The sequence below is a fragment of the Tyto alba genome, unplaced genomic scaffold (genome assembly GCF_018691265.1).
Source record: "Tyto alba isolate M040663 unplaced genomic scaffold, T.alba_DEE_v4.0 Super-Scaffold_1000006, whole genome shotgun sequence".
Lineage (NCBI taxonomy): Eukaryota > Metazoa > Chordata > Aves > Strigiformes > Tytonidae > Tyto > Tyto alba.
Genome location: NW_024881272.1, coordinates 22,361,667 through 22,389,104, shown reverse-complemented (window position 1 = coordinate 22,389,104; position 27,438 = coordinate 22,361,667). Strand labels below are relative to the sequence as shown.

The 27,438-nt window shown below is 38.6% G+C and overlaps 1 protein-coding gene across 3 annotated transcripts in view; it reads right to left on the bottom strand.

Annotated features, from left to right (window-relative positions):
- ZZZ3 (zinc finger ZZ-type containing 3) overlaps positions 1-25,642 on the bottom strand; it is a 60,229-nt gene extending 34,587 nt beyond the window's left edge. Inside the window, exons 1-2 of one of the 3 annotated variants that reach the window (XM_042804064.1) lie at positions 25,481-25,642; positions 214-369 (exon numbers count right to left, since the gene is read on the bottom strand). The gene's annotated coding sequence lies outside the window, so the exon portion shown is untranslated. Of the gene's footprint in view, positions 1-213; positions 370-24,964; positions 25,107-25,480 lie in introns of those variants that run through there. The other 2 variants (XM_042804056.1, XM_042804057.1) reach the window with 2 other exon arrangements.
- Between the last annotated feature and the right edge of the window lie 1,796 nt (positions 25,643-27,438).

The following is a 27,438-nucleotide window of genomic DNA, read 5'->3' as shown; positions in this document are numbered from 1 at the left end:
TAAGGCTAGTATGGATTAAGAATGAGTAACTGACACTTCAAGTGGATACCAATAAAATAAAATAAACCAAATTCCAGTGTACACTTTTGTGAGTAATTACTGCTGAACTCAACAGACATTAGAAATAATAAGACAAACTTTCTAAAAAAATACACCATACATAACAAGTTGAAAAGTTATTATTTACTTAGTACAAAATGTAAAAAAACTTACCATTGCAGAACTAGAAGAAATATAAACTTCTGACATTTCATACATCAGACTCTTACTGTACCACTCAAATAATACCAATCACCATTGCTGATATCCATGACGTAATCCAAATGCTTTTTCACTAGTTTATGCCATCACCTTAACAAGATGTTGAAACTGTGGAGAAAAAGACAAAGGAATCAATAAAACATCTAAGTTGTTTCATTAAAAATTAAGAATGCAATAGGACATATAGGGAGTAACAGGTTTTTTTTTTAAGAAGCAGCTATCAATTTTACAAGCGTCCTACATGAAGAACAGTATGCTAAAAAGTAATAAAGAATGTGACAAGCTAATTTACGTTTCAAATATAAAATATATTTCTTGGCTATTTTTAAGTGATTCACTGTATCACACTGAAGATGTGCAAGCAAACGAATTCACAATAGTGTCACTTGTTAGGGCGTTCAAACCTCAGAATCATAGAACACCAGGCTGGAAGGGACCTCATGGATCACCCGGTCTAACCTTTCTGGCAAAAGCACATCCTAGACAAGATGGCCCAGCACCCTGTCCAGCTGAATCTTAAGAGTGTGCAGTGTTGAGGAATCCACCACTTCCCTGGGGAGATTATTTCAGTGGCTGATTGTTCTCATTGTGAAAAATTTTCCTCTTGTATCCAATCAGGATCTCCCTAGAAGTAACTTATACCCATTCCCTGTTGTCTTTTTCATGTGAATCATATAAAAAGGGAGTCTCTGTCCTCTTTGTAGCCACCCTTTAAACACTGGAACATGGTGATTAGGTCTCCCCTACGCCTTCTCTTGTCAAGGCTGAACAAACCCAGTTCTCTCAGCCTTTCCTCATACAGCAGGCTTCCCAGTCCCTTGGCCATCTTTGCGGCCCCCCTCTGGACCCTCTCCAGACTGTCCACATCTTTTTTGTACAGCAGGGACCAAAGCTGAACACAGTATTCCAGGTATGGCCTGACAAGTGCTGAGTAGAATGGGACTTCAAGACATTTGAAGACACACAAGAAAACAAGTAGTGAAAGATATTACTACAACTAATGAATTATGAAATGCATTGTCAAATATATTTTATAATTAGATACACAATGAAAAACACTTATTTCTGCTATTTAATCTTAATCAACAGAGCAAACTCAAAACTTACAATGGTTTCAAATCCCTGCATAACCTTCATCTACACAATAGGAGTGAAATGCTTTCCAGAGTTCACGTTAAACTTATTCTTAACCCAAAGAAAACAGTGTGTTTACTACCTTGTTTATAGTGGAAGTGAATCAATTTTGACATTGAAAGACAGAAACAAATCTATGGCTCCAAAAGCCACACAATGCTTTCAGTTGTCTCCAGAGTTTGGGCATCAATGCCAATGCCCAACAGCTATTACTTGAAAAAACATATTAGGAATTGCATTTAATTTAAGAACATCTAGTACTATGGAGGCACCATAAATCACTACAGAATAGCGATTACTGTTTCTTCATATTCTGTTTAATTCGTAAAAGTGAACTTAATTTCATATTGACAATTCAGAAACTTCATGAAGAACACAAGCTGACAGGTTTTGCCACGTTTTTCTTTCTACACAGTTATTATATTTAGATTATATATGTCCAAAGCCTTTGGAAATTGTCGTCTTTCAACCTACTTATGATTTCATACTGGTAAGAGCAGAAAATGAATTCCCCATTAAGTTGACAATTCAAGATATAAACTGAGTCAAATAGGAGAAGAGATTAATTGTGTCTACAGTGAAATTCAATAGTGAAAGATATTTCTGCAATGATGTTACATGAAGTAACATAAATTCTATTATATGGATAACTAAATCAAATTAGATATCAATTATTCAGTGGAATTTCTTAACAAACAGCAGAGAACTATCATCATAAAAGACAAATAAAGAATGGAAAATTAAAAGGCAAGGAAAAAGACTTGAAAATGCAAGAGGTAAATGACTGAAAGGAATGAGTAAAGAGGAACAGTTGCTACTCAGCCGTACCAGGAATGAAACCAGAAACAGCTAGAGATGAACTCCATAAAAAGCTCCAATATCAAGTGACTTCAGCCTGTGTCCCCTCCATCTTAACCACCATCAAGTTTCTTCTGTTTTTAATATTCTGGTACATTCTCAGTTACCTAAACCTATATTGTTGCCTTTCCTATAGATCCCTTTAACTGACAGGAAAGACATATGTGTAGATATCAAAAGTAAATAGAGATTTTGACATATTTTGGTAAAATTTGAACACGCCCCAACAAAAATCCTGTAGCTCAGTAACTTTGGTAAAATACAAAATACAGAAAAAAGCCTCAAACAAAATTTAACAGTGAGTCAATCAGAAGGAGGCCTAATCTCAAATATCTTAATTACTTTACCAGTCACTAAGTAAAGAACATCCGCATAACTTGTTTCAGGAATGGCTGAAACAGTCATGTCAGGCTTTCCTCAGATTTGTACACTGTATTTCTTCTAATTTTCTTTACCCTAAAACAACCCTATTTTACTCACAGCAGGAAAGACACAACCTCTGCTGTGCCTAGTCACCTTGGGGGAAAGCAAGGGAATTTCAGAAACAGGAAAAAGAATGTGTAACTATCACAAGAGGAAGAAGCACGGTGAGAAAAAAAGGTTCACCTAGTCAGGATTTTTTGTTAAGGAGCAGTTTTGGGAGGTGGGGGATTTAAAAAAAAAAAAAAAAAAACCAAAACAAGCAATAAAACTTTAATCAGGATACACTGAAATGATTGCACCTTAGTTACTGCTTAAAAACTAGAAAACAACATTCACAAGAGCTTACTAAGTGAACAATTAAATAACTTTTCCCAGAAGTTTCCCTGAAAAAATTGTCTAAAAAAGAACCTATTATTTCCTTACATTTCATAACCAATTCGAACTTTTTTCACCTAGAACTACATCTTCCATAGCAGAGAAATTCAATGGAAGAGTAATTTAATGTTTTGAACACCACTCATTTTAGAAGATATTTATGAGTTGGAATAAGAAGTGCAAGAGAAACTAAATATGCTTTTAGATCTAAGCCATTCTTCAGGGAACCACATCAACATTTAAGAAAGAGAATATTGCAATAAAGACGCAAAGCCTAATGAGAAAAAATCAGCTAATAAACAGAACTGTCTGGTTTGCAAAGCCCACTAAAAATGAAGAAGTTACAGGTGAAAGCAGAATGTAATGCAGAAACAAAACTCTGAAGTAAGAAAGGGAGTCTGAATTTGTTTCTTGTGGGGAAAGACCTGTGTAAGAAGTCAGTGAGGGAGTGCTGATGCTGAAACCTTATAGGGAACAGTCATACATTAATCAGTATGGAACTTCAGAATGAGACTGAAGCTTGAATGCTTACAGAAATTGTTCGTACATCTTGCATAATCAAAATCAAAAATTTGATGAAAGTAGAGGACAGCATAGGTATGCATTTTAGCATTTGAGAACTCTTAAAGTGTTACATAGCTTTAGGCAGACTCTACTGATACACACCATAGTCAGATAATTACACTAGAATTTTAATTTAACTTAACCAGAAGCCTATTTAGCAAAGCTAGTGCATGTTGAACTGTGTGTGTGAAAACCTCTAGCAACAGAGAAAACAAATTCACATAGATATTGAAACCAACACTTAGGGACATAAGAATGAGGAAACTCCTTCCTAAGTATTCAGAATAACCAATTTCTTCACTAGGTTAAACCAGTACTGGCTATCTGGGAAGCAAGTACTAGTCGGTTGTTCAAAGGAACCCCAAGAATTAAGAAAAATGTACATAGTTAAAAGTATATTCAATGTGGCCCTAAGCTAGAAAATAAATAGTAAAGAGGTCAATATATGGACATACTGGATGTATCAGCATACAAGACCTGAAAGCAGCAAAACAAAGGAAGCCTCTACTATAACTGTGTGGTGGTGCTTTTTATATATAAGGTACTTACAGTGCATATATTGACATTACATACAACATTAAACAAACAAAAAAATTGTGTATTTGGAGGGGAGACGGCAGAACACTCTTGCAACAGGGAAAAGTCTCCAGTAGTTATTTGATTTCACTATTTTATGAAAATGGAAAATAGCTACAGCCTTCCATAATAATTCAGCCCTAGAAAACAGAGTAGTCTGTTCATCTCATCTAGAACATAATGAACCATCATCTTATTGAAGAGAAATAATTTGTTCTCTTCCTGTTCTTCTGAGTCTCATCTAACAATCAGTTTCCATTCATGCTCAATGATAATACTTCATGGTGATAGATTAAAACTTTTTCCAGTGTTCAGATAACACAACTGTGGATACCTGACAGCAGCAACTTGCTAGTCCCACACTGCAGTAAAGCCCAAAATTACTTCAGAAAAAGTATCTGCTATTGGTGTAGTTACCATTTACAAGAGCAAATGTGACATTTATCTAATCGCCCTCTCCTGTTTCATTTTCATTCTGCTCTAAGATCTGTGGGACCTTGCCTGCCTCTGGCTGAAAAGAATATTGCAGAATGTTTTATTTCACTCATAACACTTTTTGATCATACTTATTTCTGTCATCAGAACTTGGGAGTCCTTAATGTATATTTCTTTTTTAAAACTTTGTATTTTATTCATTTTAAAATGTGTGTCAGATTTTACATTATCTTTTTCAAATTGTAACACCTGAAAAGAAACATCACTTTTACACACATCTTTCTAATACTAAAAAGCAGAACATTTTCTGTGAAAGAAAGCAGATCAAAACAAATCTGTATCAATGACAACATGATGTGATTTGAGAGCATAAGACTGTGCATAATTTAGCTAGTTTGAGACAATGTACACTCAATTATTCTCTACCTCATCCCAAACTATTTCTTTAATTTTGAAATCCTGCTTTCATTGACCTAATGATTTTCTAGACTGCTATTACAATGCAGTTAATATAACTATTAAAATAATTGTGAGTTTTACATAAGAATATAGCAAAATCTGCCATATTTCTGAACCTATAATCATTAACCGTTTCTTTCAGAATTTCAAAAACCACTCTGAGCCACTGGCCACTACTTACATTCTGGGAAACAGCACTTCACTAGGAACTTGCTACTGATCTATCTTAGTACAGACATAAAACTGATAGCCAAAATTGGCTTTTCTCAAGCCTCTTGCTGAATTCCACTACTCTCAAGACTCAGGAAGAGTTGACAAAACCCCAGTCTGATCAGAGCCTATATCTGTAACTCAGTCTTCTACATTACAGTGGTTTAACAAAGAAAAAGCATGACGTTTACCATGAATCTCCTGTTTGTCATTACTTTCTATTAAGAGCTTGTCACAAATCTTTAACCAATTACTGCATCCCTACACTAAGCATGCATGCACACACGCAACCTTTAATCATTAGCAGGACCCCCTATATGCTTCATGCTATGGCTCTTGGGGAGTGGGCACTCCCCCCAGATTACATCTTCCGGTTTTGCATTTTCTACAGAGAATGACACCAAAGGTATCTTGAAAAAGCATTTGTGTTCTGAGTGCCTACAGACATCCTGATCATTACATCATTATCTTTCTTCTTATCAGCTATACACTCCAGTCAACATTATTTTAGTAACACAGAAAAAAAAATAATACACTTTTTACATCTTAAGCATGCACAGTACTGCTTACAGGTGTATTTCAAAATAAAAGAATACTCATAGATGACAAACTAATAAATAAAAATGGTGTATCTCTGCGGTATAAAATAGCAATTCTTAAATTTTCTGCAGAGCAGTAGTATGTTACTTAAAACAGTAAGTTTTTTAAAATTTAAAGTTTATTGAATAAAATGAAGACTGCAGAAGCTGTTTATGCAAACAGAATCTAATCCCTTATAAAAGTATTTGCCCAAGACAAAAAAATTAGCATCTCTGAACAGAGGAGAATCTGCAGAGACATGAGATTATCAGGACTTCGGTTTATCTCCATATATAAATCATAGCACTTCTTAGCAAAGTGGTATTACTAAATTAGGGATGAATTCAATTTAACAAATTATATTCACCAGTCTATCACATCTAGAGTATGCCAGAATCTCTTCCCACACATACAGAGCTTAGCATAACTGCATTAACAATAAATTAGTTTTCTGGAGAAGGCACTATATTTTTCTGACTTTACATTACATCAAAATAAGCAATACTTTCAAATGATAGAAGTAACCTCCACCAAAAGCCATTACAAAGATCTTACTTGAAATAATATATAACAATAACCAGCTTAAAGCTATAATGAAAGTTTAAACAAAATAAAAGTAAAAATAAATAAATGTTATGAAGCTCCATGGTCTGTAATTACTCTGAGATTTCAGACATCTCTGACACAGTGAGACTATAGTACATACGGTCAAAATAGTCTGTCAGAATGGGACCACTTATATTGACTCTTTCTTATATATAAGGATAGCAAGATGAATTAAAGAAAAAAAGAAAAATTTAGAATAGGAGGAAAAAATTATAAGCAGTTTTTAAAGCTAGCAAACTAGTAAGAGACACGCTTTACCGAAAACTAAAACTGGCAAAAAACCAGAACAGATAGTTCAATACGCTTATTTTCTTCCTTAAAATAGAGGGGTTCACCAGGCCAGACAAACTTACTCTTACAGAAGCAAAAAAAAAAATCTTTAGAAAAAAATCTTCATATTTCGGTGGGGAGGGGGAAGTAATGGATGAGTAAGCAAGCTGAAAATAGTACTTAAACAATAGGATGTGTGAAAACAAAAGCTTAACATCCTCCTCTCCATCACTGTCTTACATTGACTCCTCTTTCTCTAAAACCACAAAATAAAGAAAAAGGTCAAAACCAGCAAGTTATATGACAAGGTCTAGCAAAGCACATCTGTTCCTTTGTATTCGTTACAGTCAGCAGTGAGTTATCAAAACAGCTGACTGCACTGGTATTTCTCACTCATCTGGGCTACCTACATGAGGAAATTTATTGGGAGGTTGGTTACGATAGAGGCATCACCCCTTTTCCAGCCAAACATTCCAACATAAGGTAAGGAGAGCAGCTACATTAGCAAAATGAGTGGATGCTGACTGGAGAAAGTGACAGACTGGAAATCTTGAAGAACTGCTAGAAGACAGAAAGATCACAACTGTGAAAGAGGGAAACTGGGACTGGGAATAAACAGAAGCAGCAGATACAGAGAATCTGGCATCTTACCTAGTCACAACTAATCTATACACATCACCCATACCAATTATCTGTCACAAATACTTGTGACAACTCCATCAACACAAATATTTGTGGAACTATACTACAAAATGAATCTACAATTAGGTCTGAGATGAAAATATCGACTTTTATTTTTTTCTTTTCAGATGGGTCAGTTTTTCCTGTGGGTCATATTAAAGGACAATGTGCTCCAGCACAAGAATGGGATCATGTGGCCAGAACCAAAGGTGAAGATGTGAACTTTGTAAGGTAGTGTCACAGCTCTAGGAACAAAAAACTGCATTCCACACTTCAACACACCACCTAGTACTGCTTCATCTTAACTTATTAGAAAAACTCAAAAAAGGATCAATTACTGTGACATCATTTAATACAAATTACATTTAGCATGAATAAAGACAGTAGCCTTAACCAATCACCCTTACTGAACTTACTAATCAGCCACTAAAGTAACTGTTGTCTGATACAATTAACTTAGCAAGAAAACTTGAAACAGACTGCAAATAACTTCCACTTTCCACTTCAAAAAAGTCATGCTTAACCTCACTTACTGGCCATCACTCTATATCCTTCTCACCCCACCTACCCACTCCACTATGTCATCCTAGGTGAAAGTCCCACTCTAAATTATAATACGCCTTTTCCCTGTGAAACCATTCAGCTGCTAAATAGCTTTGCTGTTATCTAAAGAACATCTCCTGTGCAGGATTATCAAAACATGTGACTAACATCTTTGAGATACATTAAATTACACAGGTTCTTGAAAAGCTCATTATAAAATTAATTACACTAACTTGATTACAGTAACCATTTACCAAAATGTTATTCTAGTAGAACAGACTCCAGTAGTATTTAATCTCTTAACCACAGCTAGAATATAGTTTTATACCAATAAATAGGAAAAATATTATTTACTTCTTAGTGAAGTTATTATCGTAATATACAGAAACCATCAGGCATAAAAAGACATCTGTTTTTTCCTACAGGTAGGCTGCAATTGTAAGGGATAAAGTGCTTAATAACCCTGCTAACAGCTTACAGATGAAAATTAAGTTGATGAAGAAAAACAGTCCTCCCCTACTTTCTTAAAAGCCTGAAGGTAAACCAGCCTGTCTATTTTTGTAGAATATTACACTGGAAATATCTACTCTGCCTGATGTACTTTCAGAACAGTGACTGCAAACATGCTACTCTATGAAGTACACTGTAGTGTGCATATTGTATGAAATACTGTCTAGAATATATTTTTATCCCAGATGATTTTCAGTCAAGGGCATGCATTTGAAATAAACCAATTAATATACTTTTTTATATGCAAAATTACACCATCAGCTACATAAGCTTCAGAAGGCTATCATAATGACAAACATGGATGTAGAGGATAGAGCAGTACTACATACACTCAACCAGGTATTGTGCATGGGTCATACTTAGAACTGCTGTTGCATGGGTACTAAGGCAAGTACCACACAAGAGTCTGGAAAACACAAGTATGAGGCATGTAATGGTTCCTGTAAAATGCTGAGTATCATATCAGAATTAAAATGTTTTTGTTTCCAATTTTTCATCAAAATTTAAAATATCCCGTCTTGTCATGTCCCTCCCACTCCCACCCCCTCCATCCACACACACACCCCCCAAAAAAACACAAAACAAATGAGAAGAAAGGATGTTTTTCCATTTATCTCCATTCATAAAAAATGTCTTAACCACTTCTTTTCCATCTGAAAATACTTTCGACTCAATCTAGGAGATAAGCATGTTATTCTATAAGCAAATCGGCAAAACTGCTATCCTATGGGCTGGCTCTTTGCTGTCCTAAATGCAACTCAGTTCTGTCAGACATTTCACCTCACCTCCAACACTTTGAAAAACTTCATGCTCCTCTCTCTGGTCATCTCCAAAATTCCAGGATGGTGTGGCCAACTCCAGTCTATACAGGCACTGTCTAGATTCCTAGCAATCCACGTATAACAGGTAATTGCTGGGCTTGAACTGCAATTCTCCTTAAAAAGGGGACTCCAAATGTCAGGAAATCTTCAAACTTGTTACATTTCTGAGATCTTCACTCCCAGCTAAATTTAGGGGGGCTGCAAATTGGCCAATGGGTTCAAATGTCATATGATAATGGTAAACAAACAGGACACCTTCTAGCCTCAGCTGAAGGGCTGATATAAATCACAGCTTTAAATGCTTAAAACACATTCCAGACAGACTAGGGGTGGTGAGGGAATCTAGAACTATCCTGGCATCTATGAACAAAAGAAACGAAGCTTATCACAGCTATGCTGTGGCCCTGCTGTGTCTTTTGACCAGATGTATTTTCATGCTCCCAGAATTACAGACATCCCTTGCTACATGAGCTGATACTGCAGGTGTAACTGTAGCACCACTCACCATGTTCTCACATGCTAGGGGCTCTGGAAAGTAAAGGACTACCTGGTAAAACAAACTATGCTTTAACCTTGAATTTAAATACTGTAGTAACCTGCTACCATAGAAACACAGAATCATTTAGGTTGGAAAAGACCCTTAAGATCATTGAGTCTAAAAATAAATTGCCTTTTTGATTGGCAGTTATTTGTAAGAGCCCTAGCTCTTTTAAATGCTCACATGGCTGTGTTATGACTGACTCTGATATATTAATAAAATCATATAGCACAATTGACTTTGTTATATGGACTCATCTCTCCAGTGTACAGCCAGCAGAAAAACATCTATTTTCTGCAGAAACAGCCTGAGGTACCACAGCTGTTGAAATGTTTCACTGACATACCTCTATGCTAGAACCTCAACATTGTTGCAGTTCTCAAAATTGTCATTTGTGCCAAAAAGACCCATGCCTACTTTTTGTTCCAGTCTTCCATACAGGATATTGTTTATTTGCATTGTCTCTTTTTTCCATTTGGTCTAATACACAGCACAACTGCTAGCTACATTTAGCCATACATGATAGCTCTGCCATTTCAGATAGTCTTTCAAAGCAGTTTTGAGCACATTCCTGCTCTGTGAGCTGGATGTCAGCATCACGTACATCGAGAATGAGTCTGTCTCTACAGAAGTACTTAAAGCAGATAGACATTTTCTCCCAGTGCTTGAGCATCCTGACAGAAGCGCAGATATCAGCACATACAAACAGTATTTTACAATTTATTCTTAGATTCCTTTGAAATTCTGTTTTGCAATTAACACGGGACTTGCTAAACAGAGAGGTTTCATACCCCTCTATAGTTTCATGTTCTCACTCTCTGTTAAGTCTGTATTTAAGTGTTATGAATAAGATGACAATTATGCATATTTCAGCCTACTCGGATTCCTGAAGTTTCAATTGGCAAGTATTGAAGGTGTTTTTAAGTGCATTAGCAACTGCATTTTTTAAAGTAACAGTGACCAGCCACTTTGATTGCTGTCCTGTCTCCAGGCACAGGAAACAAAACTTTCAGTATGAACATTATTGCACACCTTTTCCTTTTTATTACAGCATACCTGGTAATAGAGGCCTTGATTTAAAAAAAAAAAAAAAAACCTAAACTTTATTGTAAGAGTGGTTCCAGTTCAACTAGTACATTATTTTTTCTAGATGCTTCTGTCTATATCCAATTACTTCCAGATAGAGTAACTGGCCAGAATTTCACTGATTTAACAGTAGAGCGGTAGTCTATTTTCCTTTTTTATTTGAATACGTATAATTAAATTAAGTCTAAGATTGCATCATGTGTAATTTTGTTTTGTTTGATTGCTATTTTGCTTTCTTCTCTTGCTTAGCTCAGAAAGTCTTTGTAGGCCAGTACACTCACTAATAAACAATATGCTGCATTTAATTTCCTGGATTTTCTGTGTTCTGCCTTGCCTATGCTTACAGTACTAACTGGAAATACAAAGAAAGTTCTGTTTGGCCTGCATTTACATTTAAAATCTCAGCCTTCTGGTTACTGCTTACTTTCTCAATATGAACATTTTTTTTTGAACACTTTGGCATAAAATACCATTATCACCCTGTAAAAAACCCAGAAGAGTAGTATTTTTTTTTTCTACCATAACTACAGATCTTTGCTTTTCTTGTGACCACTGATAAATAATCTTTAGGCTAGTTCCACTTACATTTTTCATCTAGATGCAGGCTTGTTCACCGGTTTTCCAGTTTCTACAGCTCCGGCACAGTAAAAACTCAAACCAGTCTGATTCACACTTGGTTAATCTCTCAAAGTTACAAATGAATTACCTTGAAAGTTTCAGCCAGAAGAGTAAAACTTTTCAGACAGTACAACTACGCATCAGCTGTTTCTTCTCCAGGTATCTTATTAACTTGTTGAATATATGTATTTTATAGATTTAAAATGCATTTTGAAGAATTTCTGAGATTTTACAGCTACTCTAAACCCACTATTAACCTGCCAACACATTGCTGAAATACTGTCACAGTTCACCCTCTGTATGCTTCTCTTTTTGCTTCCTTTACTCAACTCTGTGATGTAAGGAATACCCTGGTATTCATCTTTGATTATTATTGTTCTTCGGCATTTTGTTTTGCAATACTTAGTTTATGATTTCCTGCACCTACATGAGGCAATTTACTTTCAAAATGATGCTCTCTGTTCAAGCATAAAATGAAAGACTGACTACAAAGTGAGAAGCTCATTCTGATTGTATTATCTCTTCTCACTTGATGAATACTTTTTATCATGCACTTTCTAAATGTTTCATGCTCCAGATATTGAGATGTTGCACTACATTTACAGAGCGAAAGGGCCTTACCTATTACCACCTAAGCACATGAGTATATCTATCACCCATGCACATATGCACTCAGTTCTCTTTGTATGTTAAATTATGCAAAATCTGCACTTGCAGTTAAGTTCTCGCTCTCCACAGGCAGGGGCTTTGCCTCTGACACACACACCAGATTGCCCACACACTGTATCAAGTGACAACACATTTAAAAACTTTAATTTGAAGATATTAGATAAAGCTTAGACTAAACAGCTGAATTATTTCCTATGGACTTACATATTGACTTACACAATTATAATGTAAAATGGATTCTTTTTCTGATTTTTATCCCTCTGAAACATTCAGTTATAGAGATCTGGTTACTCCAAATGCTTATTTCTTACAAGACCAAGAACAATTTGACCAGTAGCTTTCTGAGTTTGCCACAGATACAGTTTGGAATCTTTATAGTATGGATTTGAAAATAATCAATAAAAGCAGCTACAAAGTTAGAAATCACATTAATTCACTTTGTTATATGCACATTTGCATTTATAAAGATATCAAGCAGAAGACTCTACACATCTGTTTTTAATAACAAATCACTTATTGTTTGCCAGTGATGTCCTGAAAATGCCTTACTGACCCTTTCTAAGGCCCAGTTTTTTCAAACTATTCTAAGGGATTTAACAGTACTGTGTCAAACCAAGTGCTCTGCTTATTCCTTGCTTAGGAATAAGCCCTCTGAAGAGCTGACATCAAGTATTAAGTAAGGATTAACTTGACAAATGTAATTTACATGCCATCCATAAAACTGCTTAACCTTTTTTTTTTTTAATATTATTAAAAAATAACTGTCAGTTCTCTTAGAGAACATCTAAAATTTGTATAAAAATATTATTCAGATATGAACAACTGTTACCCACAGCACAATGCTGTAACCATAAAAGAAGAAAAATAAATACAGTAAGAATATAGCCCCTAAGCAGCTTTCACTGTATCTTGAAAATACAAAGCCCTCATAACTCTGTGATATATTATCTCTCCTAGGGCAATAAGCAATTAAACACATTCTTTTCTTGATAACAGAAGAAAAAAAAAATCTTTAACCTCTGTACCTTTAAAAATTAGTTTCACTGTATCTAGAAACAAAGAAAGTACTGAAATACAGTGACCATGTACAGCATGACAGACCCTAGGACATACCTTTGCTGTACTCTCCCAGAATTAATGGATATTTTATTTGGCCTATCTCCTTGGTGTTCCACACAGAGCAGCAATCCCAAACCTTTTGATTATTCTTGCTGCCTTTTTCTGTACTAAGGCTAGCAGACAGATCAGTGCTGGATAATCATATTCAAAGCATGATCTATGTATGTCATGGATTTTTACCACAGAATAGTAATGTTTTATGTTACGACCCCTTTCTAATAATACTCAACACTATTTACTTTTTCTGACAGCTAGTGAAAACCAAGTTGATGTTTTTACAGAAATGTCTATCAGAACACTTCCCTGAGCAGTAATAGCTGATTTAAAGTCAGGGTTGGGGTTTTTTGCATAAAGTTATTTTATACTCATGCATTACTTCACATTTCTGAAAATAAGTTTCTATTTTATCACCCATTCAGTTTTGTGAGATTCTTCTACAACTCTGACTCAAGACAGTGGTGAAATCAAGACACACCAGATTTTTATCATCTCTAAACTATTATCAGAGTAGAGGTGGGTTTTTTTATGCAATCCCTGAAATAATTTTATTAAAATATCACTACTCTGTAAGTATTTGATCAAAATTAACTCTGATCATCTTCTAACATTCAAAACACCTGCTTATTTTGACTGAAAATCCCCCTCTTAAATCATGTGCCAGCTAATGTGGGCACTACTTGCTTACTGGAGCTCTGCAGGCATACAGTTTGCATTACCATTGCTCAGCTGAGGAAAACACCAACAATAATTTTTTATTTTCTCTTAGTGGTGAGAAAGAGCCACTCTACAATGTCTGTGTATTTAAACAGCCACTGAGGAAATAAAACTGCAAATCCATGTGTGAGTTAACAGATTCATAATTGAAAGTATGTTGTGCCAGTTCAGGAGTCTATGTTTAAGGTTACACATTAATTGACAGTGAAGGTTACAAAGATCCACTGGCAAATATCTTTTTTACTGATTGAACCCTCTTTCAGCAGTTGACTTGATTTAGAAAGGTTTCCACTGTTACCCCAAGCAGGCAATTCTCATGAGTATCTCATCATTTTGCATCCTAATTACTGCGATACTCTTTTCTTTACCCTTGCTCCACTTATATCCATTCAGATACTTCTCCAAAGAGCATCTCCTTAGTTTATTGCTTTGTCCATGGCACCACTCCCCTTGTACCTTTCTAACCCATCTATCATCTCACTCCTTATCAAAAGGGTTGATTCACACTCTGGTTAGCCTTCAATCATTCTCTCTTTAATTTTGCAACAAGACTTCCCAGGTGAGGTTTCATTTTACTGTTAAATGATTTAATCTACAAAAAGGAGCAATCCCACTCTCCTGTAACTCTCAGGTGCATCATCCCGATTTTTCCCATCCATTTGTTGCTTTAGTATTCAATCTGATCTCACAATGAGCTGATTTAGAAAATACAAGCCTTTACAAAAGAGCCATTATTTTTCTGCTGGTTTAGCTCCCTAAACAGGCTTACTGTAATGGTCAAATGAGCACAGGTGCCAGCAGAAAGCAGGGGTCACAACTATGTATTTTGGTGACAGATAGCTGTTGGATCAAGTTAGCTGTAATGTGAAGCCTTACTCTCAGGCTCTCGCTTACACTTTGAAAGCATAAGAAGCACAGTTAATTCTTTTAACTTGGAACTCTAATCTTCCACGATGAGGATTAAAATATTTTATAACTGATGCACAGGAAATAATTCAACCATCTCACTGTTCCCATCAGTATTGTCCAGCTATAATCTATATTATAATCCTTGGGGTAATTGTTCTTCCCGTCTGCTTCTGCAAAGCAGGGGTCACAGCACCACCCATTTCACTTTATTTTTATTCTGTTTTACTGTTCATTCAAATATAAAACTGTTAAAATTCTATTGAAAATTTAACTGAAATTCAGTTGATGCCAGTCTGCACTGACAGAACCTGAAGCACAAAAAAGCATCAGAGGAAAAAAAAGAAATAGGCCTTGTATATTCTGAGTTGTTACTGATTCAAACCCTTCGTCTCTCTGACATCTTCTCATTATGGAAAACATAGTCAGTGAAGGTCAAAAGAAACAGTTGTCCAGACTTCAACAGAACTTCATTTCTAAGTATAAGAAAAGCAAACTTTTGTTTCAAAGTGTCCTGGGTTTGTCTGGGATAGAATTAATGTTCACAAGAATCTGGGAGGGGGCATGGCCAGGACAGCTGACCCCAACTAGCCAAGGGGATATTCCATACCATACAACAATCATGTACAGTATATAAACTGGGGGGCAGTTGGCTGAGGGGGGAAGGAGTGATCGCGGCCTGGGCTGAGCATCGGGTTCTGGGTGGTGAGCAATTGCACTGCATTGCATCGTTCACTTTATACATTCTTTTATTAGTAGTATTGTTATTATTACTTCTTCTCTCCTTGTGTTGTCCAGTTAAACTGTCCTTATCTTAACCCATGAGGTTTTACCTTTTCCTTCCAATTCTCCTCCCCCATCCCACCAGGGGGGTGAGGGTGTGCAGAAGGAGTGAGTGAATGGCTGCACGGTGCTTACTTGCCAGCTGGGCTTAAACCATGACACAAAGCAGCAGCAAGAGCTAACCAACTAGGGAAGCTGCAACTATAGCCCACTCATGGTAAAGGACACATTTAAGGGAGGACAAGCAAACAGAACTTAAATTATAGCTCATGCCAATTCTGCAGATCAGGCCTACTGACGGAATGGACAGACTGAGAAAAAACATCCACATGATTATTTGGTAAAAGTCATATAACAAAGCTATAGTGACACTGGAATCAAAACTGAAAATGGTACCAAGAATATTACACATTAAGCCTCTCCAGAGCTCTCCTGTTTCTCGTGGAGAATCTCCTGGCCTTTGGAATCATTTATTTGGAGAATTTCTTGGGACAAATAAGAAGAGTTTTTTAAAAAGACAGTTGATCTAACTGCAACTAAATTCAACTATGAGCTATACCCTAAAAGCAGGACACAAAGGTCTGATCACCAGAGTTACTGCTCAAGTGGAAAAATCTATGTGACATGAGTCACACTGGATAAAATTACATTAACTGGCCTGTCTTCGCTTCCATATCCCTGTAAAAGATTCCCTCTCTACAATCTTAATTCTGATATCAGAAAAAAAACAACCCTTCATGCAATATAGGAAGTTTCAATAAAACCACTTTGGGGCTGTAATTAACCAGGGCTATTTTCAGATCATAAGCGAGGTAACTGAAATTCATAAATATTTACAAGAAATTAAGTACCTATAATGTTGGTGTGGTGGTTTTTTTGAGGGGTAGTCATAAAACAACAACAAAAAAGAGACTATCTAGATCTTAACATTAAGAAATCTGTTTCTTTACACTTACATACTTGGATTATTTAAATGGTCCTGACAGTAAACTGTATACCATAAAGCAATCAATTTATGAGAAAAAAAATATAGACAATTATTGAGGATTTGCAAAATCCTCTTTGGTTCAAACTACATGTCAAAAACCACACTGAGGTAAGACTTAGGATCTAAAAAGTCTTGAAATGAACTGTAAAGTAGGAAAAAAAAATTGAAAAAGACAGACTTCACATTGGGGCGGGGTAGAAAGCTTTATTTGCACTAGGACATCATACAAAGAGTAAATGTTTCTCACTGTCCTTTTCAGCACTGGCTATGAGATGGCAGCTGTGTGAAGAACCTTCTCCATCTGATGTATCTTAGGAATCCTCTTAACAAAGGATCAGTGGATTCCCAACTATATGATCCAGAGAAACTCTCAGCTGACCTCACTGAAGAGAAATGAGGTAACTACATTTTGTTCTATTAGAAACCACTTCCTCACAGATGGATTTAAAACTATGCAAGCATATATGAAAACTAATTGCTTTACTGCAGCCTCCACAATGATACTGTGAATAATGATTTTTTTCAGCCTTTTTGAATTTTTTGCAATGCACTGGATATAGCAGAATTTCCAGAAAACTGATGCAGTAAACACCATGATTCTGCTAAAAATAGAAAACTAGTTAAAAAAAAAAATCATAAGATGTGGTCGCTTTCTATTTTGGCTATTTTTCCAGAGCAAAATAAGTTTAAAACAAAAACAAACCCAGAAAAGTTGCAGACTGGGGATTGAAAAGAACTGAGAACATCTGGTTAGCTTCCTTTTTCCTGAGGCCTAGCTTTTGAGGAAATACCTAAAGAACAGTGCTGGCAGCATTGCAAAGCACAGAAACATTGTCAAATCTTTTCAAGTGACAATTTAGACAGAGTAGTTACTAACAAAAGCAATACAATCATGTGTACCTATACAATAAAACTCACTGCTAGTTATACTCTGACTTTCAGAGACGTGTACAGAGAAAGTGCAAGTGAATGAAAAGAAGGTAGTGAGTGGAAGAGAAAACATCTATCAATATATTCTAACTTTAGAGTGATTAATAAAATAGTTGAAGTTGTCACAAAACTTTATACACTTGCAAACGGAAGAAAACCAAGCGAACAAACTCCAGCATCTGTTGGAACACTAATAGATTCCCACCCCAAGCCTTTTAGTCAGTCACTGCCTATACACTCCCCCAGTCTACGCTGCAAGCAATGCTTCTCCAAACTCCAGGTTAAAACAGCCTTTTTCTTCTCAGTTACAGCTCTTCAGGTGGACCTTAGGGAATAGGTGCACCTGTCTCTGCCTAAGACTTAAGCCTTTGTGCCCTTTCTGCATGAGACACTGTGACCCCTTTATAATACTCTACAAAAAAGCCTCTGTACTGCAGTGATACATAGAAGGAAAATTCCTGGAAGATTTAAAATATTTAAGGAAAAGAACAAATTCCCTTTCTGACATCATTCTAATATAGTGAACAATGTTTCCATTCTTCCTGTTTTTATTTTTAGAAATATGATTCTCATTAGCAGGTTTGGGAGCACATTTATTTAACTGAAATAAAGTACATGAAACTGTTAGAATCAACTTCCACCATGTTCTGCTGCATTTGCAACTATAAGTAAGCAAGCATTGAATCAGGACCTAAAACCAGTGCCATGTCAGTTACCGACACTTTGTTTCTCAATAGTTTGGTGACTAATTTCCCATTAATTACAATAAACAGAAGGATGATACCCTGTGAAGTATATATAAAGTTTAATCCGTACCATTGACAAGATGGAAAAATGCCCTAAAAGCCTAATTATAATTAGGCAGTAATAGACTGAAAGTATTATTTTATCTAAATTCTCTACACTTTTTTTAAACATTGAGAATGTGATAGATTTTGTTTCACTTTAACCCTTTTCTTAATTACAAAGCAGATACATACATGACACAGAGCCTACCCTTCACTTGTCATTAAGTACATGGCAGCTTTGTCAAATATCAAAACCCAGAAGTTTCCTTGAACAAGGTCACGTGGAAGGTAGGCAGCTGATTTTGAATAGAAAAAAGTGCAGAATAATTCATTAAACTGAATCTGGTTCAAAACACAGTTTTATCAAATTGCCCAGTACTTTTAACCCTAAAAAGCTTTAACAACTCATTTGTGTCAAGTTTAGTTCTTCCAATTTAATAAAATACTTTTACATCACCGAAAAAAATATCAGAGGAGAAATTTTGTTTAAAACTAGCATATGTAGTAGAAAGGAAACATTTCTATTCAGGCATTTCCATACTGTGACTGTTACACAGCAATGGGCATGGAAGACTTAAATCTTAAATCCTAATTCATGGAACGCAAACCAATTTTAAGTAACATATTTATGTAACTCTTCAGGAACCTGGAGATACTTTACAGGTGATGATTCTCCCTCAAAACACATCTCTCAGATAATAACTGTTATCTCTATTTTACAGAAAGAAGAAGTTGCATGATTTGCACCTGATTCCCTGGCTCCCTAGACTCAATCATTTGAACTTCGCTTCTCTTCAACGAAATCGTCTGAAAGACTTCAACTCTAGCCCAGCTTATTTCTACTAGGTCATAAAGAACACATAAAGGTAAGTCAATGATCATAAATCTACAATGAATACTCTATTACTTATTTTCAATATTATATCACAGAAGGCTTTAATAAATGCTCTATAAAAAAAGCCTTTAATGAATATATCTGATGATTATTTTTTTTTAAAACTACATCTTACAAACTGTCACATCACTAATTTTTTTTCCTCCACCATGAAGTTTCGTTTTGTTTTTTTAAATCATGGCCAGAAATATTATAAAAATCATAAAAATGTGAAGAGATCTAATGCTGACAAGCCATCCTACCTCCTGTGCCAAGAACAGACCAACTATATCTAAATCACCTCTAAAAGGAGGTTATTTAACCTTTTCTAGAGCACCTTCAGCAACAGATATCCCATTACCTCCCTCAGATATTTAACCCTGTCATTATCTATCCACAGAGCTGGAAATTTTTTTCTAACATCAAAATCTCATTTTGTGCTTTTTAGGATCATTATTTCTTATCCTACCTAGAGAGAACAGTTTATTACATTCTTCTCTGTAGCAATCTTTACCATATTTGAAGCCTATTATGTCTCCCCGTCTCTGTTATAGACTCAACAAGTGCAATTCTTTCAGTCCTTCCTTGAGGGCCATTAATACAACTCTTCTCTAAATATTCAATTGGTCCAAATCTGTTTGAACCAGAGTAACACAAATGGAGACAATACATCATCTGAGGCCTTACACCAAGCACTGCAGAAGAATTTCCTACCTAACACACAACAATCCTGTTCCTATATCCCCATATGACTCAGGTTTTTTTTTGTTTTGTTTTGTGATACAGTTGCTTATTTGCAGAACTGTTGCCCAGCCAGTTGTTTCTCATATTTAAGTTTACTGCTGCTATTGAAATGTATTATTTTGTGTTTCTCATTACTGAACTGCATCCCATATAGTTCAGGTCATTAATTCAATTTGTCAAGACCATTTCACACTCTAATGATTGTATTCCCTCCCAGATCTGTTAGTGAATCTGCTTTGTTCTATCATCCAGGTCACAAATTGAAAGACTAAACAGGATTAAATTCAGAAAATACACCTACACAATTCCACTCAATGCATGCCTTCAATTTAAAATGTCCTTAAAGCATTTAATTAATAAGTAACGAACCAGCACAGCAAACCTTCTCTGACAGTATCTATTTTTGGTGTTTCTAGATTCTTTAGCTGTGGAGATAAAATTCCTAACGTCAACACTACTGAACAGGCAGAGTATCTTTCAAACAGCAATATACAGGAGAGGCTCTACCATTTTCCTCCCCCTTTAACATATTTGCATGTGGCACAGTAACCCACTTGCACAGCTCTTCCAATTTTGAATTTCGGCTATATCCCTGTTTTTCTTTCCCATACTAGAGATACTATAGAGGCACTGCAATTCACGAGAAAAAAAAAAAAGAAAACACCACCCAAAACACCAGCTCTGAAAAATTCAGATTTTGTTTATGTATATATATGCCAATAAGACAAAAACAACAACAAAAAGCAGGATGTTACCATTTACATACCATCAAGCAAACTCTCAAGAACATCCATTTCCTTTTTCACTTTTAAATTTTCTAAATAAAATAATTGTTTTAAACAAAGTTCAAATCACTACATTTTAGGGACACAAATCAGGCATTTCTCATGGCAAATCAGTAAGATACTGACAAAATCCCACTGCCCTACTACTGATGTATCCTCTAAAAGGAAAGCTTTTATGCTTTTTACCTCTAGTTTGTCTGGCACATGTGTACCCACTAATCAAAACAGTTGTGCTTAAATACTGTATTAAAATCTGAACTAGTAAAACATCTTTAAAATCTTGGACAATCAAATTAATTGTCTATCTTGCCAACATTCATATTCCTATGTCCTATGATAATGTTCAATAGACCAGAAAAAATGGAGAGCACCTAACAGCAATCTAATAGATAAAACATCGCTACAAGGACAATCAACTGTTTTCTGAAGCAACAAGACACAAAGCAATCAGCTTAATGCAAAGCAAAAATATTTAAATTGAGTATCAGGTAAAACTTTAACCATGGGGTGATGAGCAACACAAAGAGGAACTTTGTCATCAGAGGGAATGATCTTGCTACACCTCCAAACAAGAGAGGATTGGACTAGCTGACCTTTCTGTATTTCTACATTTAACTGAATTCATTAAAAGCATCAAAACATTAAAGTAAATTTAAAGAACAGTTAAGCTACTAAGCTTTTATTCTGAAGATATAAAAAAATTTTGAATGACAAACTGTGTAAGGGAAAGTAGTTAGAGGCAAACTGTTAACACATTTTAAATACAAACTGTACAAATTATCAAACCCAAGTATTGTATTTTGATTAGAAAGCTGCACTGAATCAGATAATCTTTTTAAGTCTTTTGTTTGAAAAACACTGCCCATTAAGAAAGAGAACACACTATTTTATGTTCAGCTCTGCATTTCAGTGTTTTACAAGTTACTCAAACACAAAGGTCTTCACAAAACTAAAACAAACCCACATGATAGCTCTTCTACAACTAAGGCAGTTTTTGAAGCAGAAATCGTATTTACAATGTTTTTAAAATAGAACAATATACCTGTGTTAAAGTTTACCAGAAGCAAGTTCTTATAATCAGCAGCTTCATTTCCAGCAAAGAACACTTAATTTGGAAGCTAAAAAAACCCAAAAAAACTAAACCCCAAACCTTCCTCACTACAGAAGTGAGAAAGTTTCTCACTTAACTGCAACTTCACTCCCGCCTACAGAGGTGGCAGAATTTTTCTTGTTCAAGGTTTTTAAGGACAAGTTCTACAAATATCTGTCTGGAATAATCTGAGTATGTTTAAACCAACCCTAAAGAAAGGGAACAATAGGTCTTACAGTATTGCATTTCTAGAACTGTGAATGCGATGTACATCTATGGATCTAAGCAAGTGCTGAATACTTGAAAAGTAAGGTCTCTCTTGCAAATAGGGTTCTTTATGATCAGAGAGACCTATAATATCAGTTCCCACACAATGCAAAGACTTTCATTTTGGGGAAAATCAAAACAAAACAAGTCCCAAAAGATTAGCTCTAAAAACTTTAAAAGAGAACTTTTCAAATGTGAAAGACTAATTTAAAAGCCAAGAAAATCTCCATAATTGGAAGTAGGTCAGACTGTAAAGACTTCTGTTCCAACTTACCGAGTACTTTTAGAAACATGGGCAAAAAATTTCTTATTTCCCTTCAACAAGGTAGTAAGAGAGCAGAGTGAAAGTCTTTCCACCTTGTATCAACCAGACAACTCTTACTGATCAGAACTCAACCTAATCAACATACCTAGAACGATCTGGAAGAACCAGAAACAAAAAATCTTTAAGTCTCTTGGAAACATTGGAAGCCTTCATTCTGTATGAGACTATGGACAGCAGACTGGAATCTCACTACATAAGGATGTTAGAAACACTGATAAATATCAGAGCAGTCACATGCTGTTCAGCTGTAGAACAGAAGCCCATACTAGGACACATTCCCAAATTTTGTGAAATAGAGATCTAGCTATTTTTGCACATTAAATCTGTAATAACATTGAGCTCAAAAATCTCATTTGCTATTTCTGTTTTTCCAGAAATGTTTAAAATTATGAGACAAATCATGTAATTGAACTTCATGACTAAATAGCTTAGAAACTAAGCTATTTAATAGAGCTTATCTCCTTAGTAATTATACACCTGGAGTATGCAATGCAAAGGAAAAATCGTTTCAGTTATCAGTGGTACAACTAAGAATTGCAAGAACTACCTATATTGGACTAAATAACTAGCCACAAATTATAAACAGTATTTCAATTTAAGGTCACAATTTCTGCTCAACAGTCCTTCACAAAAAGCCTTACTGTAAATTCAAGACAGAGGATGTTTTTATGAAATAAGTAGGAGAGTGATGGAGAAAGCCTGCAACCACAGTTGTTCAGGTTCTGAACAACCTGCTAGAAGTCACATGTTAAAGTAAATTACTAACTGCTAACCCCTTCTAAGGCAATGGGAATTTCATGAGTGACTTCAACTGGGTGAAAATTTCACCTGGTAGCTATTTGTTTGAACATTTTACCATACATTCTTTACTTTAAAAGAACTGCATTTTTCTCTCCTACTGTTTAACAAATGCCATCTTTTTTTTCCTTAAATAAACTTTTTTCCACTTCTGATTAAGCAAATACTGTACTGTCAGACTAACAGTATTAGTAAGATTAAAAGATACTTGAAAACAAACCACAACAATAACTTGCTGGCTTATTTTCAGAAAAGTTATACCTGCTTAAGAAAAGAATCAAATTTTGCTATCCCAAACCTACCAGTCCTTGTAGCAGCGAGGAAGGAAGGTGAAGCATAATATCTAACCATAAATTAGAAATATAGCAAAAAAGCATATTCACAAAAGGTTGCACAAGTTAGTAGTTATATGAAATACAGGGTACACTTAGAGCTTCACCTTAAAAGCCTCATTAAACGATCACTATCAGTACACTAATGGCAATATCAATGGAAAACATGCCAATATATGTACAACCACTACAAACATATTTCCAAAATCAAGCTTGAAACTTCAAAGCCTAAAGAACAAATTCTTTTATAAAAATTTAGTATCACTTACGTGGCAGCCTAAAACCAGATTAGTAAAACACAGTTACACTCCAAGACTACAAAAACTGCCAGTGTTTCTGGATAATCAGGGATGGAATACAAGACACCATAAGGAAGAAGCAGAACCATATGCTCTCCCTTAAGAGAGATCAGGACCGGGAGACAAAGGGGATATTGCTGCGCTGGGATGCTTGAATACTACTGAAATTATTTTTCCAAATACAAGTGAAAACAGAAATGTACATTAGAAGTTTGAGATATAATGGGACATACATCACAGCCTGAAGAGATACCAGATTTGTGATGTTAAAATCTCTCTCTTTTGGGACCCCTGCATCCTTTAACATCAGCGTTCCTACAAGGTAGAAGCAGTTTGGCTTCAAAAGCAGAAACCTGAATGAGTACACAAGCAACAGCATGGGACAAGTATGAAAGGCAAGCCGAGACCACAAAACCACCATGAAGTGCTTGTGGGGGGCAAGGGTATGGCCCAAAGCTGGTCGAGAAAGGGCCAAAGGACCTCCGAGTGTTAACACAGACAAGAGGCTGTGAAAGCAGCACTAGAGCCCTCCGAGGCACAACCGAGTTGGCGCCGTGAAGCTGGGCGCCCTTTCAGGCAGGTGATGTGGCAGGACAGCGCGGGGCACCCAGGGGACACATCACCCACCCCGCCTGGGCGCCAGCAGCACTGCCCGCAAGCCGGAGGGCCTCGGCCGCCAGGGCAGAGGCGGTGCGGCGGCTGGAGGGGAGAGGCGCGGAGCAAGCGATGGGGAGGGCGCGGGCCACGCCGCCGCCGCGCCTCTGGAGAGCCGGGGGGGCGGGGGGGGGGGGCGCTGCCGCGGCCCCGGCGCAGTGAGGGGCGGGCGTGAGGTGATCTGAGGTGAGGCGGGGCAGGGCCGGCGCGTGGGGGGGGGAGGAGGGAGCGGAGCCAGTCGCGCTTCCCCGGGGCGCCCAACCCCGCCCCGCTCCCCGTGTGGCCCGGGGCACGATGGCGGGGAGGAGGCTGGTCCCAGGGTCCCCGCCCCCCGGGCCCCCGTTACCATTACCCAGCACGCCCAGCGCTGCGCCGCCATCCCGCAGCCGGCCCGCTCCCGCAGGGACCGCGCGACCTCGCGAGATTTCCACTCACTCCTTCTCGCGCGCGCACGCACGCACACACACACACACAGACACGCGCGCGCGCGCTGCCCGCACTCATCTCAGTCCCAACATGGCGGCGGCGGCGCCGCGCACGTGTCCCCGGCCTCGCCGTCAGGCCGGGCGCGCGCACGGAGACGCATACGCACACGTAACGCGGGGGGGACGGGGGGGGGGGGGGAAACGGGGCGGAGCCGCCGCGCACGCGCACGGGGCGCCGCTGCGGGCCAGCTGATTCGAACAGTGCGCGCGAGCCACCACCTCCTCCCTGCACGCGCTGGTCACGTGGGGGCTTCCCCCCTCGCCTTCCCTCCTCCTCCTCCTCCACCTCCTCCTCCTCCCCCTCCTCCCCCCTCCCCTCGCGGGTTCCGAACTCGGCACCATCCGGGTCCCCCCTTCTCCCGGGGCCGGGCCCGCGCCCTCACCTGGCGCCCGCTCCTCGGTGCGGCCGGCCCGCGCAGCCCCGTGCGCCGCTCGCTCCCTCCCTCTCTCCGTGCTGCCCGCACCAGGCGGCGGCGGCGGTGGCGGCGGCGGCGGCTCCGCACAGCGCCTGCTCCCCTCAGCGCGGCGGCGGCTCCTTCCGCTTCCTTCCCCTCCCCCTCCCGCCGCTGCGGCGGGGACCCGCTCCCTGCAGCTCCGCCTGCTGGCAGAGGGCGGAGGCGGCCGGCCCCGGCCTGCCCGCGGCCAACGGCCGAGGGGCGGCTCGCTGCCCCCGGGCGGGGCGGGGGGCCGGGCTGCGCGGCGCTGCGGCATGCCCCGAGGGGAGGGCCGGCCCTGCGAGGTGGGGGGGGGCGGGCGCGCCCCCGGGCGCCGGGGCAGGTCGCTCGGCCGGGCGCCCTGAGGGACAGGGACGGGGCCCCGCCTGCCCGCCCAGGGCGGGCGGAGGAAGAGGGCGGCGCGGCCCGGAGCGGCCGCGGGTGCTCCCGCCGAGCCGGGCAGCGCCGCGGCCGTCCCGCCCGCTGCCCCCGCCGGCGGGCCGCTCTGGCGCCGAGCTAGCAGCCGGCCAGCGCCTGGTGACTTGCAGGTTTGGTGCGGTGAGGAAGGGGAACGGGGGAAGCGCGGCTCAGGGGCAGCATTCTGCTGCCTGGCACTGCTGCTTCCCAGGTCCTGCGAGGCAGTTTCTGCCTCTAGCAGTCCCCGCGGCGGCCACCGCAGACCGTTTTGTGCCCCAAAAGCCGGGCTGTTTTGTTCGCGGCCCCTGAAAAATTTCCAGCGCTCGCTTCTGGATTTCGCGCTTCTAGCAATGCCTCGGCACAGACACCGTGGGGTACTCCAGCCTTCTGGAGTATGGCTAAAAATAAGTCAATCGCTCTTTCAAATTTCTTGCTTTTGGTGGCGTCTGGTTGTCTGCTAACGTGTATGTGATCACCAACAGTTACTATTTAATGCAGGCACCCTGCTCTAATAGATTATTTACCTCTCTACTACAGAGAGAGAGGAACTACTGTGTCTCTCTCAACTATCCTTGTAACCTCTCCCTTGTTTTTTTTTTCCCCTGATACACTACAGTTATAACACATCTGGAAGAGCTTGTTGTAGCCATGAAACACAAAAGACTCAAGTTTTCTGTTAAATGCTTAGGAAATGCAAGAATCTTTCCATTATGAACAATTAACAGCTTTCCAAATGGCTAGAAAATAGTAAACTAAAACAGTTTTCTGTACGGAAAACCAAGTACTGAAGAACACTTTCAATTGCTTTTAAAAGTAGTTACTATGTGGCAATTCAACGGATTGATACATTTGTAAAGAAAGCAGATTTAATAAAATCCTAATTGCAAGTCTAGTCACACCGACCCTCATTCTGCAATGCCAGAGTCTGCAGTAAAACCTCAGTAGCTTTTCCACTTTCCCAAGCAGTTCTTACATTTCCCTGTGTCTTGCTGACTTGGAAGTCTTCTCCTGTGATCAGATTCAAAACAACTGAAATCCCACGAGAGGGGGAAGGAATTTTTTTTCTTGACGCTATGCCACTGTTCTTATGCAGTCAGTCTTCTGTCTGCATGCCCAGATCTGAAAGAGGAATGGTGCTTTTTCTGTTTATTACAGGAGCACCTGTAAGCACTAAAATATTGTGAATTTGCAATCCATTTAGAAATACATTCACTTAGCTAAACAGCTGCAGTGGCTGAAGATACTGCATTTCAGACAAGTGTTAGTGCTTTCACAGTAAAACTAAGGGTTCTCAGCTGCTTCAGTGCAAAATTGATTGGGTTGGGGGCTTTTTTGATTTTTTTCAAATTCCCAAGGCCATTTAAGGGTGCAGTTGAGCAACAGAGCTGACCTAATCCGATGGCCTGCGACACATGAGGCAGCACTCTTGCCCGTCCCCCTCTTCCTGCCCCACAGTCTTCCCTGCTGCCCACCCGTGCTCATCTACACAC